Below are 19702 nucleotides of genomic sequence, written 5' to 3'. Positions count from 1 at the left end.
CGACAACATAGGCTATGTAGTAGCAACTGCTGTCAAGCAAAACTTCATGAAGCACGCTGATATTAGCTTTTCAAATATCAATTCGCTGTGCGTAAAAACAGGAACTTTGGTCACTCGCTCTACTCGGACATCCTGAAACGAGTAACCTACAGTTGTTCAGGAAAACACCACAATATCTGGGATGTCGACAGCCATGCAGACTGTAGGCTATTATCCATACTCAGGCAGTGTTGAAAAAATGACTTTGCAGCTCTTGGGCGAATGAACACAGCGAGACCGGGAATTGTACAAAACGGTGAAAACTAAAGGGACATAGAAAACAAAGCTGTCACCCCCAAAAAATAAGCTAAACATTCCAGATGAAAACAAGCACTAAAACTCCCCCAATCCGCCAACTGTTGACAGTCAACTCGTGCAATTTTGTTCGACCTGTTGCTGGCTTAGCCTATATTTCCTACCTATGCATTTAGTTATTTATTTATTTATTTATTTATTTATTTTGCTTTCAAACGGAGGAAGCAAATATTCAAAGGGGTTGGAACATCTACGTACTAGGGAGCAGGCACGCACAGACAGACAGCCTGAAAAAAAAAAAGTTGCACTGGCTGATGGAGAGAAAAGCTTACGGCACCTGGTATTCCCAGGCGGTCTCCCATCCAAGTACTAACCAGGCCCGACGCTGCTTAGCTTCCGAGATCGGACGAGATCGGGCGTGTTCAGCGTGGTATGGCCGTAAGCGAAAGCAACCGGCCAAAGTAACCTACTTAAAGCTCCCCAACCCGGGTTGGAGACGCGTGTGTTGTGAAAGGTGAGGTACGCTACAGTATGTGTTCATGAAAACAAGGGCGCATTTTCCGCGTGGAGTTCAACTTTGAAAGTGAAGAATACAACAAATGGCATTTAAAACTTGGTAACATTTCCAATAACTGTTCCTTCTTTATCCTAAAAACGAAGGGTACTGACAGAAGAGTTTGGTTAGGCAAGTGCATATACTTTACTCACAGTTCAACACACATAGGGCAGCTTTATCTCTGATTAAAACGCTCACAGATTTGTTTAGAAGCTAAAGAAATTGTAATGGTGACATAGCATGGCAAAAACCACTTGGTGTACACCATTTGAAACTACCACAAGTAAATTAGAAAACGTCACTGGAGTAAAAAAAAAAAAAAAAAGCTCAGCTTTTCAAACAAAGATGATACTCAAAGCTAAGGAGAGAAATCAGTGTCTGGCCATGCATGAGAATATAAAACCACTAAGTATTTGATGGGATATAAAAAATAAAATAAAAAATCCTTTTTTTAAGCGGAGCGAAAACACAGGGGATGTTTCATTGGAGAGAACAGCCCTAATTTACAATTCATGAAATATAAGCTTCGTTTTAGAAACGTAGCCTCTCAATGAAAACAACGTACACATACCGGTCGGGATGCAGACGCTCCGAGTTGGGTCTCTGGCCAGTTAGGATTGCGCCTTCAGGTCATGTGTTGTGAAGAGGGTTGTTTCATGGATCCGCTTTGCTTCAACTTCGCCACGGAGAAAGTAAAAACAACTGCTCCAACTGCAGTTCTCTACTGGTGTGCTAGAGTCACTGGCAGCCAATGATCCATACATGTCCACAAATGTACACTAACGACGGAAAGCGTGGCGCTCCCTCCGGCGACGGAGACGTGAATGAGCGCTTCTCCTTAGCGCACGGTTTATATAGGCCTTATACGTAATAGTAGACACACGTCAATCGAATGCTGCATCTAATACGACAACATAGGCTATGTAGTAGCAACTGCTGTCAAGCAAAACTTCATGAAGCACGCTGATATTAGCTTTTCAAATATCAATTCGCTGTGCGTAAAAACAGGAACTTTGGTCACTCGCTCTACTCGGACATCCTGAAACGAGTAACCTACAGTTGTTCAGGAAAACACCACAATATCTGGGATGTCGACAGCCATGCAGACTGTAGGCTATTATCCATACTCAGGCAGTGTTGAAAAAATGACTTTGCAGCTCTTGGGCGAATGAACACAGCGAGACCGGGAATTGTACAAAACGGTGAAAACTAAAGGGACATAGAAAACAAAGCTGTCACCCCCAAAAAATAAGCTAAACATTCCAGATGAAAACAAGCACTAAAACTCCCCCAATCCGCCAACTGTTGACAGTCAACTCGTGCAATTTTGTTCGACCTGTTGCTGGCTTAGCCTATATTTCCTACCTATGCATTTAGTTATTTATTTATTTATTTATTTATTTATTTTGCTTTCAAACGGAGGAAGCAAATATTCAAAGGGGTTGGAACATCTACGTACTAGGGAGCAGGCACGCACAGACAGACAGCCTGAAAAAAAAAAAGTTGCACTGGCTGATGGAGAGAAAAGCTTACGGCACCTGGTATTCCCAGGCGGTCTCCCATCCAAGTACTAACCAGGCCCGACGCTGCTTAGCTTCCGAGATCGGACGAGATCGGGCGTGTTCAGCGTGGTATGGCCGTAAGCGAAAGCAACCGGCCAAAGTAACCTACTTAAAGCTCCCCAACCCGGGTTGGAGACGCGTGTGTTGTGAAAGGTGAGGTACGCTACAGTATGTGTTCATGAAAACAAGGGCGCATTTTCCGCGTGGAGTTCAACTTTGAAAGTGAAGAATACAACAAATGGCATTTAAAACTTGGTAACATTTCCAATAACTGTTCCTTCTTTATCCTAAAAACGAAGGGTACTGACAGAAGAGTTTGGTTAGGCAAGTGCATATACTTTACTCACAGTTCAACACACATAGGGCAGCTTTATCTCTGATTAAAACGCTCACAGATTTGTTTAGAAGCTAAAGAAATTGTAATGGTGACATAGCATGGCAAAAACCACTTGGTGTACACCATTTGAAACTACCACAAGTAAATTAGAAAACGTCACTGGAGTAAAAAAAAAAAAAAAAAGCTCAGCTTTTCAAACAAAGATGATACTCAAAGCTAAGGAGAGAAATCAGTGTCTGGCCATGCATGAGAATATAAAACCACTAAGTATTTGATGGGATATAAAAAATAAAATAAAAAATCCTTTTTTTAAGCGGAGCGAAAACACAGGGGATGTTTCATTGGAGAGAACAGCCCTAATTTACAATTCATGAAATATAAGCTTCGTTTTAGAAACGTAGCCTCTCAATGAAAACAACGTACACATACCGGTCGGGATGCAGACGCTCCGAGTTGGGTCTCTGGCCAGTTAGGATTGCGCCTTCAGGTCATGTGTTGTGAAGAGGGTTGTTTCATGGATCCGCTTTGCTTCAACTTCGCCACGGAGAAAGTAAAAACAACTGCTCCAACTGCAGTTCTCTACTGGTGTGCTAGAGTCACTGGCAGCCAATGATCCATACATGTCCACAAATGTACACTAACGACGGAAAGCGTGGCGCTCCCTCCGGCGACGGAGACGTGAATGAGCGCTTCTCCTTAGCGCACGGTTTATATAGGCCTTATACGTAATAGTAGACACACGTCAATCGAATGCTGCATCTAATACGACAACATAGGCTATGTAGTAGCAACTGCTGTCAAGCAAAACTTCATGAAGCACGCTGATATTAGCTTTTCAAATATCAATTCGCTGTGCGTAAAAACAGGAACTTTGGTCACTCGCTCTACTCGGACATCCTGAAACGAGTAACCTACAGTTGTTCAGGAAAACACCACAATATCTGGGATGTCGACAGCCATGCAGACTGTAGGCTATTATCCATACTCAGGCAGTGTTGAAAAAATGACTTTGCAGCTCTTGGGCGAATGAACACAGCGAGACCGGGAATTGTACAAAACGGTGAAAACTAAAGGGACATAGAAAACAAAGCTGTCACCCCCAAAAAATAAGCTAAACATTCCAGATGAAAACAAGCACTAAAACTCCCCCAATCCGCCAACTGTTGACAGTCAACTCGTGCAATTTTGTTCGACCTGTTGCTGGCTTAGCCTATATGTCCTACCTATGCATTTAGTTATTTATTTATTTATTTATTTATTTATTTTGCTTTCAAACGGAGGAAGCAAATATTCAAAGGGGTTGGAACATCTACGTACTAGGGAGCAGGCACGCAGAGACAGACAGCCTGAAAAAAAAAAAGTTGCACTGGCTGATGGAGAGAAAAGCTTACGGCACCTGGTATTCCCAGGCGGTCTCCCATCCAAGTACTAACCAGGCCCGACGCTGCTTAGCTTCCGAGATCGGACGAGATCGGGCGTGTTCAGCGTGGTATGGCCGTAAGCGAAAGCAACCGGCCAAAGTAACCTACTTAAAGCTCCCCAACCCGGGTAGGAGACGCGTGTGTTGTGAAAGGTGAGGTACGCTACAGTATGTGTTCATGAAAACAAGGGCGCATTTTCCGCGTGGAGTTCAACTTTGAAAGTGAAGAATACAACAAATGGCATTTAAAACTTGGTAACATTTCCAATAACTGTTCCTTCTTTATCCTAAAAACGAAGGGTACTGACAGAAGAGTTTGGTTAGGCAAGTGCATATACTTTACTCACAGTTCAACACACATAGGGCAGCTTTATCTCTGATTAAAACGCTCACAGATTTGTTTAGAAGCTAAAGAAATTGTAATGGTGACATAGCATGGCAAAAACCACTTGGTGTACACCATTTGAAACTACCACAAGTAAATTAGAAAACGTCACTGGAGTAAAAAAAAAAAAAAAAGCTCAGCTTTTCAAACAAAGATGATACTCAAAGCTAAGGAGAGAAATCAGTGTCTGGCCATGCATGAGAATATAAAACCACTAAGTATTTGATGGGATATAAAAAATAAAAAATAAATCCTTTTTTTAAGCGGAGCGAAAACACAGGGGATGTTTCATTGGAGAGAACAACCCTAATTTACAATTCATGAAATATAAGCTTCGTTTTAGAAACGTAGCCTCTCAATGAAAACAACGTACACATACCGGTCGGGATGCAGACGCTCCGAGTTGGGTCTCTGGCCAGTTAGGATTGCGCCTTCAGGTCATGTGTTGTGAAGAGGGTTGTTTCATGGATCCGCTTTGCTTCAACTTCGCCACGGAGAAAGTAAAAACAACTGCTCCAACTGCAGTTCTCTACTGGTGTGCTAGAGTCACTGGCAGCCAATGATCCATACATGTCCACAAATGTACACTAACGACGGAAAGCGTGGCGCTCCCTCCGGCGACGGAGACGCGAATGAGCGCTTCTCCTTAGCGCACGGTTTATATAGGCCTTATACGTAATAGTAGACACACGTCAATCGAATGCTGCATCTAATACGACAACATAGGCTATGTAGTAGCAACTGCTGTCAAGCAAAACTTCATGAAGCACGCTGATATTAGCTTTTCAAATATCAATTCGCTGTGCGTAAAAACAGGAACTTTGGTCACTCGCTCTACTCGGACATCCTGAAACGAGTAACCTACAGTTGTTCAGGAAAACACCACAATATCTGGGATGTCGACAGCCATGCAGACTGTAGGCTATTATCCATACTCAGGCAGTGTTGAAAAAATGACTTTGCAGCTCTTGGGCGAATGAACACAGCGAGACCGGGAATTGTACAAAACGGTGAAAACTAAAGGGACATAGAAAACAAAGCTGTCACCCCCAAAAAATAAGCTAAACATTCCAGATGAAAACAAGCACTAAAACTCCCCCAATCCGCCAACTGTTGACAGTCAACTCGTGCAATTTTGTTCGACCTGTTGCTGGCTTAGCCTATATTTCCTACCTATGCATTTAGTTATTTATTTATTTATTTATTTATTTATTTTGCTTTCAAACGGAGGAAGCAAATATTCAAAGGGGTTGGAACATCTACGTACTAGGGAGCAGGCACGCACAGACAGACAGCCTGAAAAAAAAAAAGTTGCACTGGCTGATGGAGAGAAAAGCTTACGGCACCTGGTATTCCCAGGCGGTCTCCCATCCAAGTACTAACCAGGCCCGACGCTGCTTAGCTTCCGAGATCGGACGAGATCGGGCGTGTTCAGCGTGGTATGGCCGTAAGCGAAAGCAACCGGCCAAAGTAACCTACTTAAAGCTCCCCAACCCGGGTTGGAGACGCGTGTGTTGTGAAAGGTGAGGTACGCTACAGTATGTGTTCATGAAAACAAGGGCGCATTTTCCGCGTGGAGTTCAACTTTGAAAGTGAAGAATACAACAAATGGCATTTAAAACTTGGTAACATTTCCAATAACTGTTCCTTCTTTATCCTAAAAACGAAGGGTACTGACAGAAGAGTTTGGTTAGGCAAGTGCATATACTTTACTCACAGTTCAACACACATAGGGCAGCTTTATCTCTGATTAAAACGCTCACAGATTTGTTTAGAAGCTAAAGAAATTGTAATGGTGACATAGCATGGCAAAAACCACTTGGTGTACACCATTTGAAACTACCACAAGTAAATTAGAAAACGTCACTGGAGTAAAAAAAAAAAAAAAAAGCTCAGCTTTTCAAACAAAGATGATACTCAAAGCTAAGGAGAGAAATCAGTGTCTGGCCATGCATGAGAATATAAAACCACTAAGTATTTGATGGGATATAAAAAATAAAATAAAAAATCCTTTTTTTAAGCGGAGCGAAAACACAGGGGATGTTTCATTGGAGAGAACAGCCCTAATTTACAATTCATGAAATATAAGCTTCGTTTTAGAAACGTAGCCTCTCAATGAAAACAACGTACACATACCGGTCGGGATGCAGACGCTCCGAGTTGGGTCTCTGGCCAGTTAGGATTGCGCCTTCAGGTCATGTGTTGTGAAGAGGGTTGTTTCATGGATCCGCTTTGCTTCAACTTCGCCACGGAGAAAGTAAAAACAACTGCTCCAACTGCAGTTCTCTACTGGTGTGCTAGAGTCACTGGCAGCCAATGATCCATACATGTCCACAAATGTACACTAACGACGGAAAGCGTGGCGCTCCCTCCGGCGACGGAGACGTGAATGAGCGCTTCTCCTTAGCGCACGGTTTATATAGGCCTTATACGTAATAGTAGACACACGTCAATCGAATGCTGCATCTAATACGACAACATAGGCTATGTAGTAGCAACTGCTGTCAAGCAAAACTTCATGAAGCACGCTGATATTAGCTTTTCAAATATCAATTCGCTGTGCGTAAAAACAGGAACTTTGGTCACTCGCTCTACTCGGACATCCTGAAACGAGTAACCTACAGTTGTTCAGGAAAACACCACAATATCTGGGATGTCGACAGCCATGCAGACTGTAGGCTATTATCCATACTCAGGCAGTGTTGAAAAAATGACTTTGCAGCTCTTGGGCGAATGAACACAGCGAGACCGGGAATTGTACAAAACGGTGAAAACTAAAGGGACATAGAAAACAAAGCTGTCACCCCCAAAAAATAAGCTAAACATTCCAGATGAAAACAAGCACTAAAACTCCCCCAATCCGCCAACTGTTGACAGTCAACTCGTGCAATTTTGTTCGACCTGTTGCTGGCTTAGCCTATATGTCCTACCTATGCATTTAGTTATTTATTTATTTATTTATTTATTTATTTTGCTTTCAAACGGAGGAAGCAAATATTCAAAGGGGTTGGAACATCTACGTACTAGGGAGCAGGCACGCAGAGACAGACAGCCTGAAAAAAAAAAAGTTGCACTGGCTGATGGAGAGAAAAGCTTACGGCACCTGGTATTCCCAGGCGGTCTCCCATCCAAGTACTAACCAGGCCCGACGCTGCTTAGCTTCCGAGATCGGACGAGATCGGGCGTGTTCAGCGTGGTATGGCCGTAAGCGAAAGCAACCGGCCAAAGTAACCTACTTAAAGCTCCCCAACCCGGGTAGGAGACGCGTGTGTTGTGAAAGGTGAGGTACGCTACAGTATGTGTTCATGAAAACAAGGGCGCATTTTCCGCGTGGAGTTCAACTTTGAAAGTGAAGAATACAACAAATGGCATTTAAAACTTGGTAACATTTCCAATAACTGTTCCTTCTTTATCCTAAAAACGAAGGGTACTGACAGAAGAGTTTGGTTAGGCAAGTGCATATACTTTACTCACAGTTCAACACACATAGGGCAGCTTTATCTCTGATTAAAACGCTCACAGATTTGTTTAGAAGCTAAAGAAATTGTAATGGTGACATAGCATGGCAAAAACCACTTGGTGTACACCATTTGAAACTACCACAAGTAAATTAGAAAACGTCACTGGAGTAAAAAAAAAAAAAAAAGCTCAGCTTTTCAAACAAAGATGATACTCAAAGCTAAGGAGAGAAATCAGTGTCTGGCCATGCATGAGAATATAAAACCACTAAGTATTTGATGGGATATAAAAAATAAAAAATAAATCCTTTTTTTAAGCGGAGCGAAAACACAGGGGATGTTTCATTGGAGAGAACAACCCTAATTTACAATTCATGAAATATAAGCTTCGTTTTAGAAACGTAGCCTCTCAATGAAAACAACGTACACATACCGGTCGGGATGCAGACGCTCCGAGTTGGGTCTCTGGCCAGTTAGGATTGCGCCTTCAGGTCATGTGTTGTGAAGAGGGTTGTTTCATGGATCCGCTTTGCTTCAACTTCGCCACGGAGAAAGTAAAAACAACTGCTCCAACTGCAGTTCTCTACTGGTGTGCTAGAGTCACTGGCAGCCAATGATCCATACATGTCCACAAATGTACACTAACGACGGAAAGCGTGGCGCTCCCTCCGGCGACGGAGACGCGAATGAGCGCTTCTCCTTAGCGCACGGTTTATATAGGCCTTATACGTAATAGTAGACACACGTCAATCGAATGCTGCATCTAATACGACAACATAGGCTATGTAGTAGCAACTGCTGTCAAGCAAAACTTCATGAAGCACGCTGATATTAGCTTTTCAAATATCAATTCGCTGTGCGTAAAAACAGGAACTTTGGTCACTCGCTCTACTCGGACATCCTGAAACGAGTAACCTACAGTTGTTCAGGAAAACACCACAATATCTGGGATGTCGACAGCCATGCAGACTGTAGGCTATTATCCATACTCAGGCAGTGTTGAAAAAATGACTTTGCAGCTCTTGGGCGAATGAACACAGCGAGACCGGGAATTGTACAAAACGGTGAAAACTAAAGGGACATAGAAAACAAAGCTGTCACCCCCAAAAAATAAGCTAAACATTCCAGATGAAAACAAGCACTAAAACTCCCCCAATCCGCCAACTGTTGACAGTCAACTCGTGCAATTTTGTTCGACCTGTTGCTGGCTTAGCCTATATTTCCTACCTATGCATTTAGTTATTTATTTATTTATTTATTTATTTATTTTGCTTTCAAACGGAGGAAGCAAATATTCAAAGGGGTTGGAACATCTACGTACTAGGGAGCAGGCACGCACAGACAGACAGCCTGAAAAAAAAAAAGTTGCACTGGCTGATGGAGAGAAAAGCTTACGGCACCTGGTATTCCCAGGCGGTCTCCCATCCAAGTACTAACCAGGCCCGACGCTGCTTAGCTTCCGAGATCGGACGAGATCGGGCGTGTTCAGCGTGGTATGGCCGTAAGCGAAAGCAACCGGCCAAAGTAACCTACTTAAAGCTCCCCAACCCGGGTTGGAGACGCGTGTGTTGTGAAAGGTGAGGTACGCTACAGTATGTGTTCATGAAAACAAGGGCGCATTTTCCGCGTGGAGTTCAACTTTGAAAGTGAAGAATACAACAAATGGCATTTAAAACTTGGTAACATTTCCAATAACTGTTCCTTCTTTATCCTAAAAACGAAGGGTACTGACAGAAGAGTTTGGTTAGGCAAGTGCATATACTTTACTCACAGTTCAACACACATAGGGCAGCTTTATCTCTGATTAAAACGCTCACAGATTTGTTTAGAAGCTAAAGAAATTGTAATGGTGACATAGCATGGCAAAAACCACTTGGTGTACACCATTTGAAACTACCACAAGTAAATTAGAAAACGTCACTGGAGTAAAAAAAAAAAAAAAAAGCTCAGCTTTTCAAACAAAGATGATACTCAAAGCTAAGGAGAGAAATCAGTGTCTGGCCATGCATGAGAATATAAAACCACTAAGTATTTGATGGGATATAAAAAATAAAATAAAAAATCCTTTTTTTAAGCGGAGCGAAAACACAGGGGATGTTTCATTGGAGAGAACAGCCCTAATTTACAATTCATGAAATATAAGCTTCGTTTTAGAAACGTAGCCTCTCAATGAAAACAACGTACACATACCGGTCGGGATGCAGACGCTCCGAGTTGGGTCTCTGGCCAGTTAGGATTGCGCCTTCAGGTCATGTGTTGTGAAGAGGGTTGTTTCATGGATCCGCTTTGCTTCAACTTCGCCACGGAGAAAGTAAAAACAACTGCTCCAACTGCAGTTCTCTACTGGTGTGCTAGAGTCACTGGCAGCCAATGATCCATACATGTCCACAAATGTACACTAACGACGGAAAGCGTGGCGCTCCCTCCGGCGACGGAGACGTGAATGAGCGCTTCTCCTTAGCGCACGGTTTATATAGGCCTTATACGTAATAGTAGACACACGTCAATCGAATGCTGCATCTAATACGACAACATAGGCTATGTAGTAGCAACTGCTGTCAAGCAAAACTTCATGAAGCACGCTGATATTAGCTTTTCAAATATCAATTCGCTGTGCGTAAAAACAGGAACTTTGGTCACTCGCTCTACTCGGACATCCTGAAACGAGTAACCTACAGTTGTTCAGGAAAACACCACAATATCTGGGATGTCGACAGCCATGCAGACTGTAGGCTATTATCCATACTCAGGCAGTGTTGAAAAAATGACTTTGCAGCTCTTGGGCGAATGAACACAGCGAGACCGGGAATTGTACAAAACGGTGAAAACTAAAGGGACATAGAAAACAAAGCTGTCACCCCCAAAAAATAAGCTAAACATTCCAGATGAAAACAAGCACTAAAACTCCCCCAATCCGCCAACTGTTGACAGTCAACTCGTGCAATTTTGTTCGACCTGTTGCTGGCTTAGCCTATATGTCCTACCTATGCATTTAGTTATTTATTTATTTATTTATTTATTTATTTTGCTTTCAAACGGAGGAAGCAAATATTCAAAGGGGTTGGAACATCTACGTACTAGGGAGCAGGCACGCAGAGACAGACAGCCTGAAAAAAAAAAAGTTGCACTGGCTGATGGAGAGAAAAGCTTACGGCACCTGGTATTCCCAGGCGGTCTCCCATCCAAGTACTAACCAGGCCCGACGCTGCTTAGCTTCCGAGATCGGACGAGATCGGGCGTGTTCAGCGTGGTATGGCCGTAAGCGAAAGCAACCGGCCAAAGTAACCTACTTAAAGCTCCCCAACCCGGGTAGGAGACGCGTGTGTTGTGAAAGGTGAGGTACGCTACAGTATGTGTTCATGAAAACAAGGGCGCATTTTCCGCGTGGAGTTCAACTTTGAAAGTGAAGAATACAACAAATGGCATTTAAAACTTGGTAACATTTCCAATAACTGTTCCTTCTTTATCCTAAAAACGAAGGGTACTGACAGAAGAGTTTGGTTAGGCAAGTGCATATACTTTACTCACAGTTCAACACACATAGGGCAGCTTTATCTCTGATTAAAACGCTCACAGATTTGTTTAGAAGCTAAAGAAATTGTAATGGTGACATAGCATGGCAAAAACCACTTGGTGTACACCATTTGAAACTACCACAAGTAAATTAGAAAACGTCACTGGAGTAAAAAAAAAAAAAAAAGCTCAGCTTTTCAAACAAAGATGATACTCAAAGCTAAGGAGAGAAATCAGTGTCTGGCCATGCATGAGAATATAAAACCACTAAGTATTTGATGGGATATAAAAAATAAAAAATAAATCCTTTTTTTAAGCGGAGCGAAAACACAGGGGATGTTTCATTGGAGAGAACAACCCTAATTTACAATTCATGAAATATAAGCTTCGTTTTAGAAACGTAGCCTCTCAATGAAAACAACGTACACATACCGGTCGGGATGCAGACGCTCCGAGTTGGGTCTCTGGCCAGTTAGGATTGCGCCTTCAGGTCATGTGTTGTGAAGAGGGTTGTTTCATGGATCCGCTTTGCTTCAACTTCGCCACGGAGAAAGTAAAAACAACTGCTCCAACTGCAGTTCTCTACTGGTGTGCTAGAGTCACTGGCAGCCAATGATCCATACATGTCCACAAATGTACACTAACGACGGAAAGCGTGGCGCTCCCTCCGGCGACGGAGACGCGAATGAGCGCTTCTCCTTAGCGCACGGTTTATATAGGCCTTATACGTAATAGTAGACACACGTCAATCGAATGCTGCATCTAATACGACAACATAGGCTATGTAGTAGCAACTGCTGTCAAGCAAAACTTCATGAAGCACGCTGATATTAGCTTTTCAAATATCAATTCGCTGTGCGTAAAAACAGGAACTTTGGTCACTCGCTCTACTCGGACATCCTGAAACGAGTAACCTACAGTTGTTCAGGAAAACACCACAATATCTGGGATGTCGACAGCCATGCAGACTGTAGGCTATTATCCATACTCAGGCAGTGTTGAAAAAATGACTTTGCAGCTCTTGGGCGAATGAACACAGCGAGACCGGGAATTGTACAAAACGGTGAAAACTAAAGGGACATAGAAAACAAAGCTGTCACCCCCAAAAAATAAGCTAAACATTCCAGATGAAAACAAGCACTAAAACTCCCCCAATCCGCCAACTGTTGACAGTCAACTCGTGCAATTTTGTTCGACCTGTTGCTGGCTTAGCCTATATTTCCTACCTATGCATTTAGTTATTTATTTATTTATTTATTTATTTATTTTGCTTTCAAACGGAGGAAGCAAATATTCAAAGGGGTTGGAACATCTACGTACTAGGGAGCAGGCACGCACAGACAGACAGCCTGAAAAAAAAAAAGTTGCACTGGCTGATGGAGAGAAAAGCTTACGGCACCTGGTATTCCCAGGCGGTCTCCCATCCAAGTACTAACCAGGCCCGACGCTGCTTAGCTTCCGAGATCGGACGAGATCGGGCGTGTTCAGCGTGGTATGGCCGTAAGCGAAAGCAACCGGCCAAAGTAACCTACTTAAAGCTCCCCAACCCGGGTTGGAGACGCGTGTGTTGTGAAAGGTGAGGTACGCTACAGTATGTGTTCATGAAAACAAGGGCGCATTTTCCGCGTGGAGTTCAACTTTGAAAGTGAAGAATACAACAAATGGCATTTAAAACTTGGTAACATTTCCAATAACTGTTCCTTCTTTATCCTAAAAACGAAGGGTACTGACAGAAGAGTTTGGTTAGGCAAGTGCATATACTTTACTCACAGTTCAACACACATAGGGCAGCTTTATCTCTGATTAAAACGCTCACAGATTTGTTTAGAAGCTAAAGAAATTGTAATGGTGACATAGCATGGCAAAAACCACTTGGTGTACACCATTTGAAACTACCACAAGTAAATTAGAAAACGTCACTGGAGTAAAAAAAAAAAAAAAAAGCTCAGCTTTTCAAACAAAGATGATACTCAAAGCTAAGGAGAGAAATCAGTGTCTGGCCATGCATGAGAATATAAAACCACTAAGTATTTGATGGGATATAAAAAATAAAATAAAAAATCCTTTTTTTAAGCGGAGCGAAAACACAGGGGATGTTTCATTGGAGAGAACAGCCCTAATTTACAATTCATGAAATATAAGCTTCGTTTTAGAAACGTAGCCTCTCAATGAAAACAACGTACACATACCGGTCGGGATGCAGACGCTCCGAGTTGGGTCTCTGGCCAGTTAGGATTGCGCCTTCAGGTCATGTGTTGTGAAGAGGGTTGTTTCATGGATCCGCTTTGCTTCAACTTCACCACGGAGAAAGTAAAAACAACTGCTCCAACTGCAGTTCTCTACTGGTGTGCTAGAGTCACTGGCAGCCAATGATCCATACATGTCCACAAATGTACACTAACGACGGAAAGCGTGGCGCTCCCTCCGGCGACGGAGACGTGAATGAGCGCTTCTCCTTAGCGCACGGTTTATATAGGCCTTATACGTAATAGTAGACACACGTCAATCGAATGCTGCATCTAATACGACAACATAGGCTATGTAGTAGCAACTGCTGTCAAGCAAAACTTCATGAAGCACGCTGATATTAGCTTTTCAAATATCAATTCGCTGTGCGTAAAAACAGGAACTTTGGTCACTCGCTCTACTCGGACATCCTGAAACGAGTAACCTACAGTTGTTCAGGAAAACACCACAATATCTGGGATGTCGACAGCCATGCAGACTGTAGGCTATTATCCATACTCAGGCAGTGTTGAAAAAATGACTTTGCAGCTCTTGGGCGAATGAACACAGCGAGACCGGGAATTGTACAAAACGGTGAAAACTAAAGGGACATAGAAAACAAAGCTGTCACCCCCAAAAAATAAGCTAAACATTCCAGATGAAAACAAGCACTAAAACTCCCCCAATCCGCCAACTGTTGACAGTCAACTCGTGCAATTTTGTTCGACCTGTTGCTGGCTTAGCCTATATGTCCTACCTATGCATTTAGTTATTTATTTATTTATTTATTTATTTATTTTGCTTTCAAACGGAGGAAGCAAATATTCAAAGGGGTTGGAACATCTACGTACTAGGGAGCAGGCACGCAGAGACAGACAGCCTGAAAAAAAAAAAGTTGCACTGGCTGATGGAGAGAAAAGCTTACGGCACCTGGTATTCCCAGGCGGTCTCCCATCCAAGTACTAACCAGGCCCGACGCTGCTTAGCTTCCGAGATCGGACGAGATCGGGCGTGTTCAGCGTGGTATGGCCGTAAGCGAAAGCAACCGGCCAAAGTAACCTACTTAAAGCTCCCCAACCCGGGTAGGAGACGCGTGTGTTGTGAAAGGTGAGGTACGCTACAGTATGTGTTCATGAAAACAAGGGCGCATTTTCCGCGTGGAGTTCAACTTTGAAAGTGAAGAATACAACAAATGGCATTTAAAACTTGGTAACATTTCCAATAACTGTTCCTTCTTTATCCTAAAAACGAAGGGTACTGACAGAAGAGTTTGGTTAGGCAAGTGCATATACTTTACTCACAGTTCAACACACATAGGGCAGCTTTATCTCTGATTAAAACGCTCACAGATTTGTTTAGAAGCTAAAGAAATTGTAATGGTGACATAGCATGGCAAAAACCACTTGGTGTACACCATTTGAAACTACCACAAGTAAATTAGAAAACGTCACTGGAGTAAAAAAAAAAAAAAAAGCTCAGCTTTTCAAACAAAGATGATACTCAAAGCTAAGGAGAGAAATCAGTGTCTGGCCATGCATGAGAATATAAAACCACTAAGTATTTGATGGGATATAAAAAATAAAAAATAAATCCTTTTTTTAAGCGGAGCGAAAACACAGGGGATGTTTCATTGGAGAGAACAACCCTAATTTACAATTCATGAAATATAAGCTTCGTTTTAGAAACGTAGCCTCTCAATGAAAACAACGTACACATACCGGTCGGGATGCAGACGCTCCGAGTTGGGTCTCTGGCCAGTTAGGATTGCGCCTTCAGGTCATGTGTTGTGAAGAGGGTTGTTTCATGGATCCGCTTTGCTTCAACTTCGCCACGGAGAAAGTAAAAACAACTGCTCCAACTGCAGTTCTCTACTGGTGTGCTAGAGTCACTGGCAGCCAATGATCCATACATGTCCACAAATGTACACTAACGACGGAAAGCGTGGCGCTCCCTCCGGCGACGGAGACGTGAATGAGCGCTTCTCCTTAGCGCACGGTTTATATAGGCCTTATACGTAATAGTAGACACACGTCAATCGAATGCTGCATCTAATACGACAACATAGGCTATGTAGTAGCAACTGCTGTCAAGCAAAACTTCATGAAGCACGCTGATATTAGCTTTTCAAATATCAATTCGCTGTGCGTAAAAACAGGAACTTTGGTCACTCGCTCTACTCGGACATCCTGAAACGAGTAACCTACAGTTGTTCAGGAAAACACCACAATATCTGGGATGTCGACAGCCATGCAGACTGTAGGCTATTATCCATACTCAGGCAGTGTTGAAAAAATGACTTTGCAGCTCTTGGGCGAATGAACACAGCGAGACCGGGAATTGTACAAAACGGTGAAAACTAAAGGGACATAGAAAACAAAGCTGTCACCCCCAAAAAATAAGCTAAACATTCCAGATGAAAACAAGCACTAAAACTCCCCCAATCCGCCAACTGTTGACAGTCAACTCGTGCAATTTTGTTCGACCTGTTGCTGGCTTAGCCTATATTTCCTACCTATGCATTTAGTTATTTATTTATTTATTTATTTATTTATTTTGCTTTCAAACGGAGGAAGCAAATATTCAAAGGGGTTGGAACATCTACGTACTAGGGAGCAGGCACGCACAGACAGACAGCCTGAAAAAAAAAAAGTTGCACTGGCTGATGGAGAGAAAAGCTTACGGCACCTGGTATTCCCAGGCGGTCTCCCATCCAAGTACTAACCAGGCCCGACGCTGCTTAGCTTCCGAGATCGGACGAGATCGGGCGTGTTCAGCGTGGTATGGCCGTAAGCGAAAGCAACCGGCCAAAGTAACCTACTTAAAGCTCCCCAACCCGGGTTGGAGACGCGTGTGTTGTGAAAGGTGAGGTACGCTACAGTATGTGTTCATGAAAACAAGGGCGCATTTTCCGCGTGGAGTTCAACTTTGAAAGTGAAGAATACAACAAATGGCATTTAAAACTTGGTAACATTTCCAATAACTGTTCCTTCTTTATCCTAAAAACGAAGGGTACTGACAGAAGAGTTTGGTTAGGCAAGTGCATATACTTTACTCACAGTTCAACACACATAGGGCAGCTTTATCTCTGATTAAAACGCTCACAGATTTGTTTAGAAGCTAAAGAAATTGTAATGGTGACATAGCATGGCAAAAACCACTTGGTGTACACCATTTGAAACTACCACAAGTAAATTAGAAAACGTCACTGGAGTAAAAAAAAAAAAAAAAAGCTCAGCTTTTCAAACAAAGATGATACTCAAAGCTAAGGAGAGAAATCAGTGTCTGGCCATGCATGAGAATATAAAACCACTAAGTATTTGATGGGATATAAAAAATAAAATAAAAAATCCTTTTTTTAAGCGGAGCGAAAACACAGGGGATGTTTCATTGGAGAGAACAGCCCTAATTTACAATTCATGAAATATAAGCTTCGTTTTAGAAACGTAGCCTCTCAATGAAAACAACGTACACATACCGGTCGGGATGCAGACGCTCCGAGTTGGGTCTCTGGCCAGTTAGGATTGCGCCTTCAGGTCATGTGTTGTGAAGAGGGTTGTTTCATGGATCCGCTTTGCTTCAACTTCGCCACGGAGAAAGTAAAAACAACTGCTCCAACTGCAGTTCTCTACTGGTGTGCTAGAGTCACTGGCAGCCAATGATCCATACATGTCCACAAATGTACACTAACGACGGAAAGCGTGGCGCTCCCTCCGGCGACGGAGACGTGAATGAGCGCTTCTCCTTAGCGCACGGTTTATATAGGCCTTATACGTAATAGTAGACACACGTCAATCGAATGCTGCATCTAATACGACAACATAGGCTATGTAGTAGCAACTGCTGTCAAGCAAAACTTCATGAAGCACGCTGATATTAGCTTTTCAAATATCAATTCGCTGTGCGTAAAAACAGGAACTTTGGTCACTCGCTCTACTCGGACATCCTGAAACGAGTAACCTACAGTTGTTCAGGAAAACACCACAATATCTGGGATGTCGACAGCCATGCAGACTGTAGGCTATTATCCATACTCAGGCAGTGTTGAAAAAATGACTTTGCAGCTCTTGGGCGAATGAACACAGCGAGACCGGGAATTGTACAAAACGGTGAAAACTAAAGGGACATAGAAAACAAAGCTGTCACCCCCAAAAAATAAGCTAAACATTCCAGATGAAAACAAGCACTAAAACTCCCCCAATCCGCCAACTGTTGACAGTCAACTCGTGCAATTTTGTTCGACCTGTTGCTGGCTTAGCCTATATGTCCTACCTATGCATTTAGTTATTTATTTATTTATTTATTTATTTATTTTGCTTTCAAACGGAGGAAGCAAATATTCAAAGGGGTTGGAACATCTACGTACTAGGGAGCAGGCACGCAGAGACAGACAGCCTGAAAAAAAAAAAGTTGCACTGGCTGATGGAGAGAAAAGCTTACGGCACCTGGTATTCCCAGGCGGTCTCCCATCCAAGTACTAACCAGGCCCGACGCTGCTTAGCTTCCGAGATCGGACGAGATCGGGCGTGTTCAGCGTGGTATGGCCGTAAGCGAAAGCAACCGGCCAAAGTAACCTACTTAAAGCTCCCCAACCCGGGTAGGAGACGCGTGTGTTGTGAAAGGTGAGGTACGCTACAGTATGTGTTCATGAAAACAAGGGCGCATTTTCCGCGTGGAGTTCAACTTTGAAAGTGAAGAATACAACAAATGGCATTTAAAACTTGGTAACATTTCCAATAACTGTTCCTTCTTTATCCTAAAAACGAAGGGTACTGACAGAAGAGTTTGGTTAGGCAAGTGCATATACTTTACTCACAGTTCAACACACATAGGGCAGCTTTATCTCTGATTAAAACGCTCACAGATTTGTTTAGAAGCTAAAGAAATTGTAATGGTGACATAGCATGGCAAAAACCACTTGGTGTACACCATTTGAAACTACCACAAGTAAATTAGAAAACGTCACTGGAGTAAAAAAAAAAAAAAAAGCTCAGCTTTTCAAACAAAGATGATACTCAAAGCTAAGGAGAGAAATCAGTGTCTGGCCATGCATGAGAATATAAAACCACTAAGTATTTGATGGGATATAAAAAATAAAAAATAAATCCTTTTTTTAAGCGGAGCGAAAACACAGGGGATGTTTCATTGGAGAGAACAACCCTAATTTACAATTCATGAAATATAAGCTTCGTTTTAGAAACGTAGCCTCTCAATGAAAACAACGTACACATACCGGTCGGGATGCAGACGCTCCGAGTTGGGTCTCTGGCCAGTTAGGATTGCGCCTTCAGGTCATGTGTTGTGAAGAGGGTTGTTTCATGGATCCGCTTTGCTTCAACTTCGCCACGGAGAAAGTAAAAACAACTGCTCCAACTGCAGTTCTCTACTGGTGTGCTAGAGTCACTGGCAGCCAATGATCCATACATGTCCACAAATGTACACTAACGACGGAAAGCGTGGCGCTCCCTCCGGCGACGGAGACGTGAATGAGCGCTTCTCCTTAGCGCACGGTTTATATAGGCCTTATACGTAATAGTAGACACACGTCAATCGAATGCTGCATCTAATACGACAACATAGGCTATGTAGTAGCAACTGCTGTCAAGCAAAACTTCATGAAGCACGCTGATATTAGCTTTTCAAATATCAATTCGCTGTGCGTAAAAACAGGAACTTTGGTCACTCGCTCTACTCGGACATCCTGAAACGAGTAACCTACAGTTGTTCAGGAAAACACCACAATATCTGGGATGTCGACAGCCATGCAGACTGTAGGCTATTATCCATACTCAGGCAGTGTTGAAAAAATGACTTTGCAGCTCTTGGGCGAATGAACACAGCGAGACCGGGAATTGTACAAAACGGTGAAAACTAAAGGGACATAGAAAACAAAGCTGTCACCCCCAAAAAATAAGCTAAACATTCCAGATGAAAACAAGCACTAAAACTCCCCC

The 19702-nt window shown here is 42.8% G+C and overlaps 11 non-coding genes across 11 annotated transcripts; all 11 read right to left on the bottom strand.

Annotated features, from left to right (window-relative positions):
* Positions 1–619: 619 nt before the first annotated feature.
* LOC134062970 (5S ribosomal RNA) lies at positions 620–738 on the bottom strand. The gene has a single exon (XR_009935747.1). It is a non-coding gene; the product is annotated as a 5S ribosomal RNA (ribosomal RNA).
* Positions 739–2376: 1638 nt separating this feature from the next.
* Positions 2377–2495, bottom strand: LOC134062968 (5S ribosomal RNA). Its single transcript, XR_009935745.1, has one exon. It is a non-coding gene; the product is annotated as a 5S ribosomal RNA (ribosomal RNA).
* Positions 2496–4133: 1638 nt separating this feature from the next.
* Positions 4134–4252, bottom strand: LOC134062967 (5S ribosomal RNA). Its single transcript, XR_009935744.1, has one exon. It is a non-coding gene; the product is annotated as a 5S ribosomal RNA (ribosomal RNA).
* Positions 4253–5888: 1636 nt separating this feature from the next.
* On the bottom strand, positions 5889–6007 carry LOC134062966 (5S ribosomal RNA). The gene has a single exon (XR_009935743.1). It is a non-coding gene; the product is annotated as a 5S ribosomal RNA (ribosomal RNA).
* A 1638-nt stretch (positions 6008–7645) lies between these two features.
* Positions 7646–7764, bottom strand: LOC134062965 (5S ribosomal RNA). The gene has a single exon (XR_009935742.1). It is a non-coding gene; the product is annotated as a 5S ribosomal RNA (ribosomal RNA).
* A 1636-nt stretch (positions 7765–9400) lies between these two features.
* On the bottom strand, positions 9401–9519 carry LOC134062964 (5S ribosomal RNA). Its single transcript, XR_009935741.1, has one exon. It is a non-coding gene; the product is annotated as a 5S ribosomal RNA (ribosomal RNA).
* Positions 9520–11157: 1638 nt separating this feature from the next.
* Positions 11158–11276, bottom strand: LOC134062963 (5S ribosomal RNA). Its single transcript, XR_009935740.1, has one exon. It is a non-coding gene; the product is annotated as a 5S ribosomal RNA (ribosomal RNA).
* Positions 11277–12912: 1636 nt separating this feature from the next.
* Positions 12913–13031, bottom strand: LOC134062962 (5S ribosomal RNA). Its single transcript, XR_009935739.1, has one exon. It is a non-coding gene; the product is annotated as a 5S ribosomal RNA (ribosomal RNA).
* Positions 13032–14669: 1638 nt separating this feature from the next.
* On the bottom strand, positions 14670–14788 carry LOC134062961 (5S ribosomal RNA). The gene has a single exon (XR_009935738.1). It is a non-coding gene; the product is annotated as a 5S ribosomal RNA (ribosomal RNA).
* Positions 14789–16424: 1636 nt separating this feature from the next.
* On the bottom strand, positions 16425–16543 carry LOC134062959 (5S ribosomal RNA). Its single transcript, XR_009935737.1, has one exon. It is a non-coding gene; the product is annotated as a 5S ribosomal RNA (ribosomal RNA).
* Positions 16544–18181: 1638 nt separating this feature from the next.
* On the bottom strand, positions 18182–18300 carry LOC134062958 (5S ribosomal RNA). Its single transcript, XR_009935736.1, has one exon. It is a non-coding gene; the product is annotated as a 5S ribosomal RNA (ribosomal RNA).
* Positions 18301–19702: the final 1402 nt, after the last annotated feature.

The sequence above is a fragment of the Sardina pilchardus genome, chromosome 17 (genome assembly GCF_963854185.1).
Source record: "Sardina pilchardus chromosome 17, fSarPil1.1, whole genome shotgun sequence".
Classification (NCBI taxonomy): Eukaryota; Metazoa; Chordata; class Actinopteri; order Clupeiformes; family Clupeidae; genus Sardina; species Sardina pilchardus.
This window is presented reverse-complemented; position numbering and strand designations above follow the sequence as displayed.